The 16,002-nt window shown below is 50.6% G+C and overlaps 1 protein-coding gene across 15 annotated transcripts in view; it reads left to right on the forward strand.

The window, feature by feature from the left end:
* Positions 1–16,002, forward strand: part of CAMTA1 (calmodulin binding transcription activator 1) — an 892,953-nt gene that overhangs the window by 347,448 nt on the left and 529,503 nt on the right. The window contains exon 3 of one of the 15 annotated variants that reach the window (XM_067718905.1): positions 12,165–12,240. The exons of the other annotated variants lie outside the window; for them this stretch is intronic. The gene's annotated coding sequence lies outside the window, so the exon portion shown is untranslated. The remainder of the gene's footprint in view (positions 1–12,164; positions 12,241–16,002) is intronic. 15 annotated transcript variants of the gene reach the window in all.

Consider the following 16,002-nt stretch of genomic DNA (forward strand, 5'->3'; position numbering starts at 1 on the left):
GGAAAATTGGGCTTTTAATATAGGAGGAGCAGAGCTGCTCTGTAACTTAAAGAGAAAATGGGAATAGAGATAAGAAGTAGCAGTGAAGCCACCGGGCTGGGAAGGAGGGCGGCTCGGGGACATGGTGGAACCGAGCCCAGGTGAAGGTTCCCTAGGTCCACGGCTGTCCTGGGGAAGGCAGGGCACAGGAGATGACAGCTCAGCGTGCGGTGGCCCTGGGTAGGAGCTTGGATTGACAGGATGGAGCAGTGCTAACCCATGAGCCTGTGAGCCCCTGGGGGCCGAGCCTGTCACAGCCACCGGGCATCCCAGCACAGTTTTCTGCACGCAATCAGCCGTTTCATGGTGGCTTCCTGGCTGGGTGGATGAAGCCTCCAACCGAGTAGGGGAGAGGATGACTTTGTGGGAAATGAAGGGTGGGCGGGAGGTTCTTACGGTGAAGAGGAAAAAGGGCTTTGGACTAGGGTAGTCCTGGGTTCAGTCCACTCCTGCTGTTTCTGAGCTGTGACCTCGGGCCACTTGCGAATCTCCCCGAACCTCAGCTTTCTCAGCAGGGAGAGTTGCACCCTCTGTGTTGTCGCAGATGTGAATCATCACGCCCGTTTACTGAGCACTTACTACATGCCTGGTGCCTGCTGAGTGCTGGTCTTTTTTTTTTTTTTTTAATTTATTTATTTTTGTCTGTGTTGGGTCTTCATTGCTGTGCGCAGGCTTTCTCTAGTTATGGTGAGCGGGGTCTACTCTTCGTTGCGGTGTGTGGGCTTCTCATTTCAGTGGCTTCTCTTGTTGCGGAGCACAGCCTCTGGGCGCGTGGGCTTCAGTAGTTGTGGCACGCGGGCTCAGTAGTTGTGGCTCGTGGGCTCTAGAGCTTAGTCTCTTTAGTTGTGGCGCACGGGCTTAGTTGCTCCGCGGCACGTGGGATCTTCCCGTACCAGGGTTCGAACCCATGTCCCCTCCATTGGCAGGCGGATTCTTAACCACTGTGCCACCAGGGAAGCCCTGAGTGCTGGTCTTTAATGAAATGCTGTTTCTAAAGGTCCAGCCAAGGACCTCACCCTGGGGGACGCTCAGTCTCGGCAGTTCCTTCTTCCCCGCCCTTAGAGCTGGGCAGCGGGTGATTCCAAAAGTAGCTGGTAGGTCTTCGGTCCCGCCACAGTGCCCCACGCACCAAGGCCTGGCAACCCTCAGCCCTGAGCCTTTCACCAGCACATCCCACCCCTGGCCTCGCCGATAAGCCAGGATAGAAGATGTTCATTTTCACAGATGCTGCAGGGAGAAAGCACGTATGAAAGAAGTGAAGAGATAAGAACACTCAGGAAGGTTATCTTTCAATTAAGAAAGGCAGTAATTCTTCCCCGCAGAACTCTTGCTGGGCATATCGTTGCAGTGGTTGGATGAGAAGGAAATCCGTTGGTATTCCGTAGTGTGAGCGCTGCTCAGCAAGGCACCCCACACCCCAGGCTTTTCTCCCCGCACTGCACGGGAAACCCACTACATCCTGAAGCCTCCTCCCAGGGTGTGGGTGGGGAGCTCAGAGCAGGGGCCCGGAGACCTGCCGCTGGGGAGTGAAGCCGTGCCCTACACTTGGGCTGCATCCTCACGGGACTGTCGCAAGACGGGCGGCTGGGGGTGTCAGATGGGGGAGGGAGGACGGGCTGGCGCATCGGGGCCTCTCTCTCACACACGCCCACGCCACACACATGCACACTCACGTGCGTGTACGTACTCCCTCTTCTGCTTTGCTGGACTTCTAACAAGCACCTAGAGGGCTTCTTTTGCTCCACATCTCGGTCCTGCTCCTTTCCCTACTTTAAAAAAAAAATCACTGTTTTAGAGTAGTTTTAGGTTCACAGCAAAAGTGAAGGGAAGGTACACAGAGATTTCCCATATGCCCCCTGAACTCACACACTCACAGACCCCCTCCCATTATCAACAGCCCCCCCAGAGGGGTGCCTTCGTTATAACTGATGAACGTGCACTGACGCATCATCGCCCAAAGTCCACAGTGTACACTGGGGTTGACTCTTGGGGTAGGACGTTCTGTGGGTTTGGACACATGTATAATGACATGTATCTATCGTCGTGGTATCATGCAGAGTATATTCGCTGCCCTAAATATCCCCTATGCTCTGCCTATTAACCCCTATCCCCATCCCCCAAGCCCCTGGCAACCACTGATCTTTTCACTGTCTCCATAGTTCTTCCTTTTCTAGAATGTCACATAGCTATCATACAGCATGTAGCCTTTTCAGATCGACTTCTTTCACTTAGTAATGCATTAAGGCTCCTCCATGTCTTTCCATGGCTTGAGGGCTCATTTCTTTTCAGCTCTGAATACCATTTTCTGGATGTATCACAGTACATTTACCCAGTCACCTACTGAAGGACATCTTGGCTCCTTCCAAATGTTGGCAGTTATGAAGAAGCCTGCTGCAGATACCCATGTGCAAGGTCTTTATGTGGACATACGTTTTCAACTCCTCTGAGTAAAAACCAAGGACTGTGATTGCTGGATTATATGGTAAGCGTATGTTTAGTTCTGTAGGAAGCCGCCCAGCTCTCTTCCAGAGTGGTGGTCCCAGTGTGCCTTCCCACCAGCAGCGAACGGGGGTTCCTGCAGCTCGACATCCTCGTCCACATTTGGTGGTGTCGGTGTTCTGGGTTTTGGCCGTTCTCATAGGTGTGTGGTGGCGTCTCGTTGTTTTGAGTTTGCATTTCCCTGATGACATATGACGTGGGGCATCTTCTCCGTGGGCTTACTTGCCATCTGTCTGTCTTCCGTGATGAGGTGTTTTCCCTGCCTTTTCAGCTCACCCCCAGTAGGCCAGCATCTGCACTCACCACCAGGTACCTTTACCCAGCAGAGAGTGGAGTGGGTCCAATCCCAGCATCGCCAACTTTTGGGTGTGCAACCCGGGTTCTCCTGTTCCGATCTGGGGTCCAGCCAGCCTGCCCATTCAGTCTGGTGTCTGCTGCCCACCAGGCTCCAGCTCCTCCCCCCTTTATCTGGGGGTCACTAGGCCCTCTGAGTGTGGACATTTTCCAGCACATTGAGAAGGTGGCCCCTGCACAGAACTGACCCACAGTGCGAGCGGGTACCACCCTCTCACCCGTCCCACTGTCAGGACGTCTGGTCACTTGCTTCTCTGCCCAACTTGACTGAGGGTCACTGTGGTCAGAGCCTAGCTTGCTTGTCCCCAGGACCCAGCGCTGGCACAGAGAAGGGCACAGAAGTGCTGTTGCCTCGTTGGCAGATGTCGGAGGACATGGGCGCCCGGTGCAGAGGGCCCTCCCACCCTATGGGCCTGCCTCTGAGGAATAGGGTGGAGGGAAGAGGCCTGGGCTCCTGGGCGCTTCCCCCGGTGGCCTGGCATCTCCACAGGGTGCCCTCCCCGCCAGCTGCCCAGAGACTGATATGTGGCAGAGGTGGGGCAGGGGCTCCTCGGGGGACTTGTGCGCGGGAGGGATGGGATAGGGGTCCCATCTTGCTGTTTGTTCCCCAGCCAAGCCTCAGCTGGGCAGAGGTGGACAGCCTCCCCTGTAGGGAACTGGGGGTCCCAGATGCCTCCCTTCTGGGCTTGGAAGGGGGCGCTCCTCCCTGGAGGAGGTGGGTGTTCGTGTCTGAGCACATGGCCTTCGTTTCTGAGCAGCACAAGTGTCCCTGGCTGGGCAAACAGCGGCCGGAACCTAGAAGGGCCTGACCCTGAAAACAGCTCCTGGGGCAGCCTGGTCAGGGCTGGGGGGCCTGGGGACCTCCCAGCTAAGGGAATTTGCTCATTTCCTAGCTGTCTATTGTGATGGAATATAGCAGGACATATGCTTTCCCTTCTACAGCTTTCAGTGGTAGAAATACCAACTTCAGCCCAGGTGACAGTTTGGTTACTGAGTTGCTGTGTGGTCTTGGGTCAGTTGCTTAACCTTTCTGAGCCCGGGATAATAACACCCATCTCCTAAGGCTGTTCTGAGGACCCGATGAGTTAATGTCCGTGAAGGCAGAGTGTCAGTAACATGAGTTATTTCTCGTTTGGGTCTGAACACTGGGCTAGATTTCCTAGCTGGTCCCAGGCCCACACTGAGAACAGGAGACAAAGCTGGATACAGAGTTCTCTGCAGATGGCAGGACTGTGCTCCACACAGCACAAAGACTTAGGTTCTTTGGAGGTTGAACACTGGTGTGTACAGAGGGCAGGGCATGGAGCCCAGGGCCTGGGGGCAGTGCTCATTCCTTCTGGATGCTCTGAGGGAAAGGACCTGGGTCTGGCTGGACGTGAACGTGGGAAGTTCGTCTCTCTCCTGATACAGTTGCTGCTGGCTGGTGCTACAGACGGGCTTGGAAAGCACCGTCTCATTGTGCCCGAGCAACGAAAGCAGGCGCCGTGCGCTGTTCATATATCGATTGACTCATCAAATGATCTGCCTCAGCTGCCTGCACTTGTTTACAGGGCGAAAATTAACGCCACAGATGTTTACTGTATAATAGGATTTGAAATCTGTTGCGGGGGGTTTGGTGGGGGTGGGGAGTGGGGGAAGCAACCATTGAAACCATTGGGCCAAGAATGAGAAAAACACTTTTGCATAAAGGAGGATTTGGTTCACTAAGTAACACATGGTGCTTGCTGTCAAATGCTAACAAGAAACATGGGCCTTGTCTCCCTTTTGGCCAGTGCTGGCTTGTGCGTCTGTCTCCTTGACTTTCTTCTGCACTGTGCTTTGATGTGGCACCTTCTAAAGTGTTTTCATTATTGAGAGAGCTTCTTCTGCAAGGGAGCACCCACCCTAATTATTCATCATTAGCACCGATGCAGGCCTGGGGCCACCTGCTCCCTTTCTGCTCATTTCCTGTTTACAGCGGCCAGCCTGATTGCCTAGCAAGCCTGTCTGGACCTTGGATGGGGCAGGGTCCTCCCGGTGACTCCCCTCTTGACGTAGGCTGTGTCCCTGCTGTCCGTTGCTGGGAGCCAGATCTCTGGGGGTTACTGTGCTCTACAACATGAGCTCCTTTTTCTTGCTAGAGCCCGTAAGCCATGCAACAGGGAGCACCACGGAGGCATCGCCAATTCCTGGCCGTGTCCAAGGGATGTTCTCAGGGCTCAGGGCAGACGGGGGGCCCTGTGCTTTCATAGGGGAGTCCCCTCCTCTGACTTTCAGGAGGGTCTCCCAGTGGGGAGGTCGCAGGCTGCTGGTCCAGCGTTTGGCGACCACCGAGAGGCCCAGGAGGGAACTTCCTTCCTGGAAAGTTTTCCTCCCATGTGTTCAAGCGCGAGCGCTTCATTTGTATTTTCACTTTCCTTATGTTTTTCTCTTCAACCAGCTCTGATTGAATTCACCACAGATGAACATTTTCCATTATACGTTCTAATGTGTTTTTTTAAAACCAAATCTCCCTTCACAGATTGCTGTCTTTATAATATAGGAATTATTTCTCAGTCACTTTAAAAGTCCTGCTTCATTAGCTTGGTGACTGTTCGGTAATTTGCAAAGTCACTTTCACAAGTTTTAATACTGCCCGGTTGAGAATCACAGCCGTAAATGTATTAGATCTTAATAATGTTATGATTCTGTCTGAAGTGAAAAAAAGTTAGAATCAGTAATTAGCTCTGACCTCAACACAAGCCTGCACTGTGCAGGAGACGATACCAGTTATGGGATCAAAGCGCCCGGCATTTAAGGAAACTTACCATGAGGCTGTGGAACCCTCTGTGTCAGCAGCGGTGAGACAGTGGTACCTCTGTCTCTCCAGCACCTTCATTTCCCCCTTTCTGCTTATAATGGCTTAAAGCTTTTCCTTCCATGGAAAGCACCTCATGTCTAGATGGGACCCTCCAGGGAAACACGCAGGGTGGGCGTGATTTCTACCCATTTGCAAATGGACACTTTAAAGCCCCCCAATTCGGGCTCCCACTTAACCTCTTTTTTTTTTTTTGGCCACTTGGCGCGGCGTGCGGGATCTTAGTTCCCCAACCAGGGATTGAACCTGGGCCCCCTGCAGTGGAAGCGTGAAGTTCTAACCACCGGACTGCCAGGGAAGTCCCAGGTCTATTTTTTTTTTTGCGGTACGCGGGCCTCTCACTGTTGTGGCCTCTCCCGTTGCGGAGCACAGGCTCCGGATGCGCAGGCTCAGCGGCCATGGCTCACGGGCCCAGCCGCTCCGCGGCATGTGGGATCCTCCCGGACCGGGGCACGAACCCGCGTCCCCTGCATCAGCAGGCAGACTCCCAACCACTGTGCCACCAGGGAAGCCCCCAGGTCTATTTTTGACAGATGATGCTGCCTGCCAGGAGAATGTGTCTGGAGTCTTCCTCTGGATATATATATATAGATAGATATAGATATAGATATAGATATATAGAGATATATAGAGAGATATATCTATATCTATATAGATCTAGATCTATTTATCTATATAGATATTTTGGCATGCTCACTCTTCCCCTCTGCCTGTGTCAAGGCCACCTCTGCGTGTGCAGGGAAAAGGGGCAAGTTGACAAGGACGGCAATGTCCAGTCCCTGCTCTGAGGTCTCCAAGCCCCTCTAGGGACAGGGGCGCTCCACGCCTGCGTGGCTCTTCCCTCTGCTCCATTCCCAGCAGCATCTCTGCCTCCCTGGAGGCCTCTCAGGGCGCCTTCCAGCTGCAAAGCCCGAGACTAGCTCCCTCTCGGGAGAGAGACTGGGTGGGTTCCGGAGAACCCTGGAGCCTCACACTGCTTTGTCATGTTCCATTTGCCCTGATTAATTTGGCGTCTGTATGAGCCAGAGGGACTGGTGCTCTCCCCTAACCTTTCACAGATGTTTCAGGCCAAGGTTTTCTGGCAAAATCGATTTTGACATTTTGATAAGAACCCATTCGCTGTGTTCTGTATTTTGAGTCTTTTGACTCTAAGCTGTTCTGAAAACCAGCTGTGAACCTAAATCTTGTTTGTGAAATCTGCATACTGCATCAGCAGCAGAAATGGTGAGAACCTCGAGGTCATTTCATAGACACTGGAAGCAAGTTGGGCGGATGCGGTGATATTGAATTGCAGTGATTTATCAGAGTTCTGCCGGGTGAGGGACCGTGAGAGACGCATAATGAATGTCTTGAACCCACTCCTGCCTCTTGCAGTGTTTGGAATGAAAAAAAAAGTAGACCTTCAATGGAAATATTTTGTATTCATGGAAAAACCCCAAATCCCCACGACTTAGGAAACTTGACTCCAGGGTAGAACCCAACAATCTACATTGGGAGCAGCGATCTTTGTCACTTGGTAGAAGGAGAGAAATTGAAGCCTGGATTGGAAGCCTTTTAGGCCACTGTTGGAAAGGCACACACCTCTGTCCAACTTGAGCTTCCTGTTTACAAGGTCATTTTAGGGGAAGGGAGAGAGGGAGGAAGTGACAGACCCCCAGCCCATCAGTGAGCGACGTTTCGTGTCTCCCTCCACTCTAGGTGACCCTCTGAAGGAACAACACAAACCAGAGGACAGGAGTCAGGTGTGTGAGGAGAAAGGTCTTGGACCAGCAGGGGAGGGAAGGGGGTGGGGATGGTGAGTGACCAGAGCTCCCGCCTTCTCTTCCTCCCAGTGGACCGTCCACGTGAGGTGTGCAGTGGGTGGGACTGGACGCCTGCCCTGCCCCCCACGCCTTCCCAGCTGGGTCCCTGCGTGAGGGCACAGTGGGTTCTGGGGCCCGGGCTCTGTGACCCTCTTCCTCTTCCCTCGGCTTGGGGCCCCTCGGGGTGAGACGGAGGTCTGAGTCTTGGGTGCATTTCGTGGATGACGTGCACTTGCCATCAGAAGGCGGGAGGTAAGTTGTAGCCCCTAAATGGTGGGGTGGTGACCTGGGACAAGACTGAAGGCTGTCACAATCCTGCCGTTGACTTCTTACGTGGCCCTGGACACAGCAGATATTTCCTGGGGTGCCAGGTGTCCCAGACGTACCTGGAGATGCTGGGCTCGAAATCAGCCAGGGCACTGGGGCTTCTGACCACCTGCCAGTGAATCCTTGCTTCCTCTGTAGCATCACTACGCAGAGTTAGGTTGGGCTTCTGCGAGATACTTTGAAAAGTTCTTGTAGGAGAGAGCAGTGAAAAATGCAGGAGATGCCTGGGTCCACCCACTAATATAGTTTAGGGGTACTCTTTCCTGGAGTCAGAAGATAAATGGATAGAACCCAGAGAGTAACCCCCACCTGAGACTCCCATCTGTAGGTGCTGGGGTTCCACAGCCTGCTGTACCCCAGCTCCAGACCACACGTCTTCCGGGTCCAGTTTTTCCCACATGTGCGTGAGAGCAGGTGACCTCGTTTCTCCACCAGCTTCTCCATCACTCAGCTCCATGTGCGCTGGGTACCTCCTCCAGGTCCAGTTCTGTGCCCCAAAGGAGACATAATGATGGGAACAAGAGATTGTCTCTGTCTTCAAGGAGTTCAGAGTCTGGTGGAGGAAGGAAACACATCATTGTCTAGATACAAGGTGACTTAGGAAGGGCATTTATGGAAATACATACTTGGGAACAGAGAGAAAGGTCCCCAGCGGGCCCACGAGGACCAGAGAGGGTGTCTCGACAGGGAGGGGATATCTGAACTGAATTCCCTTCCAAATGAGCTCCCTGGGACCTACACGGACTCTTCAGGTGTACCACGGATAGTACAGGGTGCTGACCTTGTCTGCAAGGCTGAAGAGGCCCCATGACAAATACAAACTAGCGTAAGACATTTTTGTCACAAGCTGCCGACAGCTTTGCTAAGCCTGACGACTGAGACGATTTCAGAAGTATAACAACCAATTGTCGCTTCTGTCCTTTGGGCAGTTCTATGGCCAGTGTGTAATTTTGTGGCAAACTGACCATTTACAATTTCAGATTATCTGAACCAAGTCATACTGTCAACATTTTTGACAATATTCCTTTACAATAAGACCACCACCATTTACTTGTTTCTGTTATTGTCGCCAGAGGCTTATGACCAGCAGGAACTATGAGAGGGAGGCTTTTAAGGCAAAAATTCTCAATCACCTCCCTTGTCCCTGAGAAAATCATGAGTCAGGAAAAATTCTTAGGCAGCAAAAAAGTATGTGATAAAAATTAACACATGTTAGTGATAAAAACTTTCAACGAGTGAGAGGGAAACCTTAGTGTGATGAAAGGTAACAATAACTGTCAAAAATCTAAGGGATGGGATATAGGTATACATATAGCTGATTCACTTCACTGTAGAGCAGAAACTAACAACATTGTAAAGCAATTATACTCCAGTTAAAAAAAAATCTATAGTACAGGAAAATGCAAATTAAAAGCACACTGAGGTACACGACACACCCAGCCAACAAGTTAAAATAAAATATTAAAGGACTGAGGACACCAGTGTGGACAAATTTGGGAATCAGAGAAAGTTTCATCCATTATTGGTGGGGATATTAAATAGTATGGCCCCACTTTGGAAGACTATGTGGCAGGTTCTTATTCATAAAGCTAAATACGTATCTATGACTCAGCAATTTCTCTCTTGGATGTTTACCAAGAGAAAGGAAAATATATGTTCACAAAAACAATTGTACAAGAGTGTTCTTGGCAGTTTTATTCATAATAACTAAAAATGGGAGGCAACTCAGGTATCCCCCAACAGGTGAATGGATAAAAAGAGGGATAATCTGGGCTTTCCTGGTGGCGTAGTGGTTGAGAGTCTGCCTGCTGATGCAGGGGACATGGGTTCGTGCCCCGGTCCGGGAAGATCCCACATGCCGCGGAGTGGCTGGGCCCGTGAGCTATGGCCGCTGAGTCTGTGCGTCCGGAGCCTGTGCTCCGCAATGGGAGAGGCCACAGCAGTGAGAGGCTCACGTACCGCAAAAAAAAAAAAAAAAAAAAAACGTTTTGAGGGAATTATAAACAAAACTCAAAGTAGTGGTTATCTCTCTGCTTGGGCTTTTGATCCCAAAGAAATGCCCACAGAGACTTTACGTGGACTGTTTTAGTTTCTAAGTTGGGTGGGTTAATGGGTCTTTTATAATATTTAAACTTTGTAATTTACACATACAGAGCATATGTCCTTCTATGTGTTAAGTATTACACAATAAAAATATTAAAGAATGTATAAGGCTCTGAAGATATTTTGTAAAGGAAATAACGATGCCATTCAGTTTTCAATAGGCTTTACATAGTTTGGGTCCAAGAGTGTCAGCTCTTCATCACCAGGGCGAGCTGGAGTTCAGGGGAGGAAGCCAGTAGGGATCCAGCAAAGGGTAAACGGTGATGTTCCCTTGACTTTGGAAAGGGGCCCTTCAAAATTTGACTTTATTTAGTTGCAAAAGTCAAAGTGATGGGTATTTTCCATGTGCTTACTTTATTTTTTTAAAATCAATTTTTATTGCAGTATGGTTGCTTTACAATGTTGTGTTAGCCTCCTGTTTGACTTCCCTCCCATTTAGGTTGCCACAGTGCATTAGGTAGAGTTCCCTGTGCTGTACGGTATGTTCCCATCAGTTGTCTATTTTATGCATAGTATCAATAATGTATTCCATATACTTATTTTAAAATGTACGTAGAAAAACATATAAACCAGTAGAGCTGGAATTCAAACTTTGGTAACCCAAACCTCAAATCCAATAACCCTCCCTCTTCACTCTCTGCAAATGACCTCACTTCCTGCTTCTCCAACCGAAATGAAGACAGGAAACCAGGGTCCTCAGCTGCGCCTCCAGTTACCAACTGCCCGGCGGTCCCCACCCTGGAAATCCAAGAGAGGGATCCATTGTTTTCTGTCTTCCTGAGCTCTGCACCCCATAGTCCTCTCCCTCCATCACTGGATAAATGTGCAGTGGCCTCACCGTGCTGTGCCTACTACATAGCGCTGTTGTCTAACAATTAAATGATCAATATCTCTCAAGTGCTTAGAAGGGTGCCGGCACACCGTGCAAATTCAGTAAACATTAGCTGTGAGCTATTATGACTTAACTCTACACGTTATGCCTCCTTTCTACATCTCTCTGTAAGATGTCCGTGTGCTCTGCCCCCATTTCTGCCCCTCACCCAGATGTCTTGACATCGCCTCCCACTGGCTGTCTCTGCCTCATAAGCTGGTCCTAAAGATGCCCCCACCAAAACCCTCCCAGTTGCCAAACCCATTGGTCCTCCGCCCTCATCCCTCTGCAGATCTCAGCAGCTGCTGCTCCTTTGCGGTGCCGCACGCTCTGGCTTTCCTCCTGACTCTCTGGCTGCTTTCTCTCTTACCTTTGCCAGCGAGCTCCTATCCCTAAGCCTATCCCTTGAATGTCTGTGACACTCAAGATGTGGCCTAAGGCTCTGTTTCCTTCCTTGAAAAATCTTCTCTTGGGAAGTGTCATTGCCTCTTACGGCTTTAGTTTTAATGATGACACCCAAGTCTCTACTGACAGCCCAGGCGCCTCTCCTGGTTTCAGAACCGGAGCCCACCTGACAGGGGCACCTCTGCGTGGACATCCCCCCACCCTGCCGTGTGTTCCCCTCCTGAGCTCTCTACCGCAGTACGCGCTCCATCCGTTTGAGTTCTCCTGTCTCTCAGCTCCGACACCCAATCCATCACCCTCGTGTTGACTCTCCCTCCTAAGTACCTAGAATGAGATTCCTTTTCTCTGTCCTAGTCCAGGCTTCCATCATTTCCTTTCCCGTCTTGCTGCAAAGCCTCTTCTCCCTGTTCCCTCTCTTGCCCTCCTTCAATTCATTCTCTCTCCTGAGACCAGCATCATTTTTCTAAAGCTCCATTTTTTTTTTCGGCCGCACCGTGACCAGGGATTGAACCCAGGCTCTCGGCAGCGAAAGCACAGAGTCCTAACCTCTGGACCTCCAGGGAATTCCCCTCTAAGGTCCATTTTAACTATGTCATTTCCTACCTAACACATGAGAATACCTTCCCACTGCTCTTTCACGAGATCCAACCTCCTGAATTCGGTTTACAAGGCAGAGCCTAACCTGGCTCCAGGCTGCCCTTCTCCGACCATCCCTTCCACTTTTCAGGTCCTCTAAGTGCTGTGCACTCTCTCCCCGAGGGCTGTTACATCTCGTTCTTGCTTCCAGCGACACTCCTTCTCCACCCGTTCTCCTGGATAACCCCCACTCATCCTCTAGTACTCAGCCGTCACTTCCCCCAGGAAGCCTTCCCTGATCTCTTTCCTTCATTCGTGCAACAATTATTCACTGAGTGCTTCCTCCATCCAGGCGCCGAGGATGGAGGGCCGCAGAAGAGAGTCAAGTTCTTACCCTCTCAGATCTGACCTCTATTGCGGGAGAGACAGTAAGTGCATAAACAATTAATACTTTAGGTTCCAGTAGCGACAATAGCAATGAAGAAGACAGAACGAGGTGATGCAACACAGTTTACATGTGTTTCTATGTTGGAAACATTGGATACCCCACCCTGGGTGGCCTTTGAACTTCTACCGGGGGTAACTGGAGAAACCAGCCATGCAAGGATCAGAGGGAAGGATGGCCCAGGCAGAGGAACAACTCAAAAGGCCCTGAAGAGGGGTTTCTTGATTTGTTTGAGGGATAGAGAGAAGACCAGGTTTTCTGATGTATAGTGAGCCCTGGGGAGAGCTGTAAGTTGTGGAGGCAGGACCACGTATTTCCTTGTAGGTCACAGTAAGGGGTTTTAGATTTTATTTTTAGTGCAGTGGAGGGTTTTAACCAAGGGAGTGATAAAATCTGATTTAGGTTTTTTTTTTTTTAAATACAACATCTCTGTTGAGACAATTCACATGCGATACAATTCACCCATTTAAAATGTACATTTTAATGATTTTTAAAGTATATTCATGGAGCTGTGCAACCATCACTATAGTCGATTTTAGAACTGCAATCAATTTTCATCACAACCATGAATCTACTTTCTCTCCCTACAGATCTGCTTGTTCTGGACATTACATATCAATGGAATGTATAAAATGTGGTCCCTTGTGACTGGCCTCTTTCGCTTAGCATGATGCTTTCAAGTTTTACTCGTGTTGTAGTACGTATCAGTACTGCATTCCTTTTTATGGCTGAGCAAGAGCCCATTGTATGGATAGACCACATTTTGTGTATCCATTTTTCAGTCGATGGACGTTTGGGTTGTTTCCGCTTTCCAGCTCTGTAAACATCATGTACACATTTTTCCACGGACACGTATTTTCAGTTCCCTTTGGCCTATGTGTGGGAGTGGAAGTTCTGGGCCGCACGGTGCCCCTGCATTTAGTCTTTTGAGGAACTGCTGGACTGTTTTCCCAAGTGGCTGCTCCATTCTGTTTTCACACCAGAGATTTAGTTTTCAAGGTTTAAAAGTTACAGTTCTCTCCTGCTCTAGAGAATGGATTTTAGGAAGCAAGACACCGGCTAGGGGGCTGGGGCAGGACTCCTGGGAGAAGAGGGGCTGCACCACATAGGGGCTCTGTACTGATGATGGAGGGGGGAAGACGGGCAGGGGTGTATCGCGGAGGGGGAGCTGACAGAGTTCCCGGGGGGACTGGATGTTTGGTGAGAGAAAGAGAAGCCGGGAAGGCTTTTCACTGGAGGAATGGACAGGGAGCTTGTGCCATTTACTGAGGGGAGAGGATTGGGATGCAACCAAGTGCTCTCTGTAGCATAAATTCAGCTTCAGATGCCTAGCAGGCAATTGCAAGAAGAGACGGGAAGAAGGCAGTTGGTACACGAGCCTCCCGGTGAGGAGGGGAGACACACCTTTGGAAGCACCAGCACACAGATATGCTTAAAGTCGGGGGATGTTAGTTAACCTGCGAAGGAAGCGAGGTAGGGAGATGGGTCTCGGATTACAGCAAGGGGGTATGACAGAGTTTAGGGGTTAAGAAGAGAAGAATCGACTAAAGGAGACTGAAAATGATCTCTAGCAAGGGAGGAGGAAAATCAGGAGACCATGGGCGGAATCCTGGAAACAGAGAAGGAAGATGTTTTAAGGAGGGTGCAGGCATAGTGTCACATTTTACTGAAAGTCATGTTGTTTGAAGGCTAAGTGACCATTACGTGTGGCCACGTACATGTCAATTTTGGTGGCGCAGACAGCATGTTTAAATGACACGAGTAGGTGACAGAGAGAAAAAGAAGTTGTAACAGTGAAATATCTTCAGTCTTGCTGTGAAGGTGGGCAGAGAAATGGGTTGGTACCTGGAACAGGGTATGAAGTCAAGGAGGGTTTTTAATAATATGGAGACACTAGAGCATGTTTAAATACTGCTGGAAATAACCCATCAGAGAGGTAAAACCTGATAAGTCAGAGGGAGGATAATCGGAGAGAAATGTCCCTGAGGAAGGGCCGGAGCAGTGCCCTGGGGGACAGCGGCCCCTGAGGGGAGCAGGGATGCTTTCCCTCCTGGGTCAGGAAAGAGGGCCAGGAAGGGCAGGTGATGTGGGCAGGATAGAATATCGTGGGGGAACCCTCCTATTTTCTCAGAGAAATGTAAACTCAAGTCTCGTCTGGGTGGTGGGGGACAAAAGTGTTGTTGGATGTTTGAGGGGTGAGGACATGTGATCTTGTCATCTGAGTGCAGCCGAGTGGACTTACAAGGAAGGGAAGGAGCGCGGGGTCGTGGATCTTACGTGAGACTCTTCAGCAGAGTTGCCTGGACCATTCCCAGCAACGTGCCATTGTCTGGACACAGAGCACAGTTCCAGTGTTTGGTGTGTCCTTTTTCCCCTCCCCCCCTTCCTTCCTTTTCTTCCCTTCTTCTCCTTCCCCTCCTCCTTCTTCTTCCTCTCCTTCTTCTTCCATTCAAATGCAGGGAGAGGGGTACAGTGGACAGGGTGTCTAGGAGGAAATATAACAACACACCCTAATCCAGGAGAGGAGAGCAGTGAGGCCATGACGGGGGTGACGGAGAGTGAGGTTGGACGTCTTCCTTAACCCAAGAAGTGCTGGGTGTCAGTCCCCACACAGGAGAGCTAGAGGGACAGGAGATGCTGGTCAGAGAAAGTCCGCAGTGGCAGCTTCAGAGGCGTTGCCATTACTGGTGTCTGGAGGAGAGGGTGACCAGGGTTGGGGTGGAGGGAAGGCGGTTGAGGAGCTGAGGGGCCAGGGGAGGGATGGGTCAGCACACGGACGTTGAAGTCACCCAGAATGACAGCAGACACAGGACTGGAGAGGCAGAGAATGATCCAGGCATAATAGACCAGAGCAAGCGGGATGGCCAGGAGGTCTGTAATGGCAGCAATGAGAAGGGGGGAACCGTCATGCAGTGGCACCCACCTTAAAGGAACTGGGGTTTGGGGGAGGAAGCAGGAAAACTATTTTGGAGCTGCTAATTGGGAACGAGGAGGGCACCAGCTTCATGTTTAGGCGCTGGGATACTTGGGGTATGAGAACAAGGGTAGCAACTGAAGGCCACAGAGAGACAGGGTCCTGGGGAAAAAGCAGACCTGGAAACAGATTGGTGGTGTTGGTACAGCTGTCCTCCCCTTAGACGGAACGTTCTGTTTCATAGGGAGAGTATCTTCGTTATTCACAGCCATGTCTCCAGTTGCTAGCACAGGGCCTGGCGCCTAGTATGTGCTCAGTGATATCTGTTGAGTGAGTGGGAGGTGGTGGAGACTCTTCTCGTGATGCTGTTACGGTGTGAGTCTAGCAGGATGCAGGGCCCTGGAGCGAAGGGTATCTCAAATTAGAGCTTTTCCCATCCCCCACTCCATGAGTTCCTCCTCATTCTGACCCTAGTGTAGAAGTCAAGTCTGTCGTGCATTTCATCTCAGAATTTTGGTCAAATAACAAGGCATAAGATACTGACTCAGAGCTACGAGGATACCACAGGCCCCAGCTGGCCCCATGACTAGCTACTTGGAAGTTGACACAGACAGATTGGATTGGGTTGTTGAAGGAGTTTGCCAGTTGGTGGTGGGAATTGAGTCGAATTTATGATCATTTTTGCCAGTGGTGCTTTGCCAAATATTTATTTAATCGGAGGATTCTAGAGAAGTGCTAGGGGTTTGATGGGCAGGCAGCTGGCTGCCAGCATGGCCTGTGTTTGAGCTGGCACCCCTCACGCTGCCTGGTACTTCATTAATTCCAAAGCTG

Source organism: Pseudorca crassidens, chromosome 2 (assembly GCF_039906515.1).
Source record: "Pseudorca crassidens isolate mPseCra1 chromosome 2, mPseCra1.hap1, whole genome shotgun sequence".
NCBI classification, from domain to species: domain Eukaryota; kingdom Metazoa; phylum Chordata; class Mammalia; order Artiodactyla; family Delphinidae; genus Pseudorca; species Pseudorca crassidens.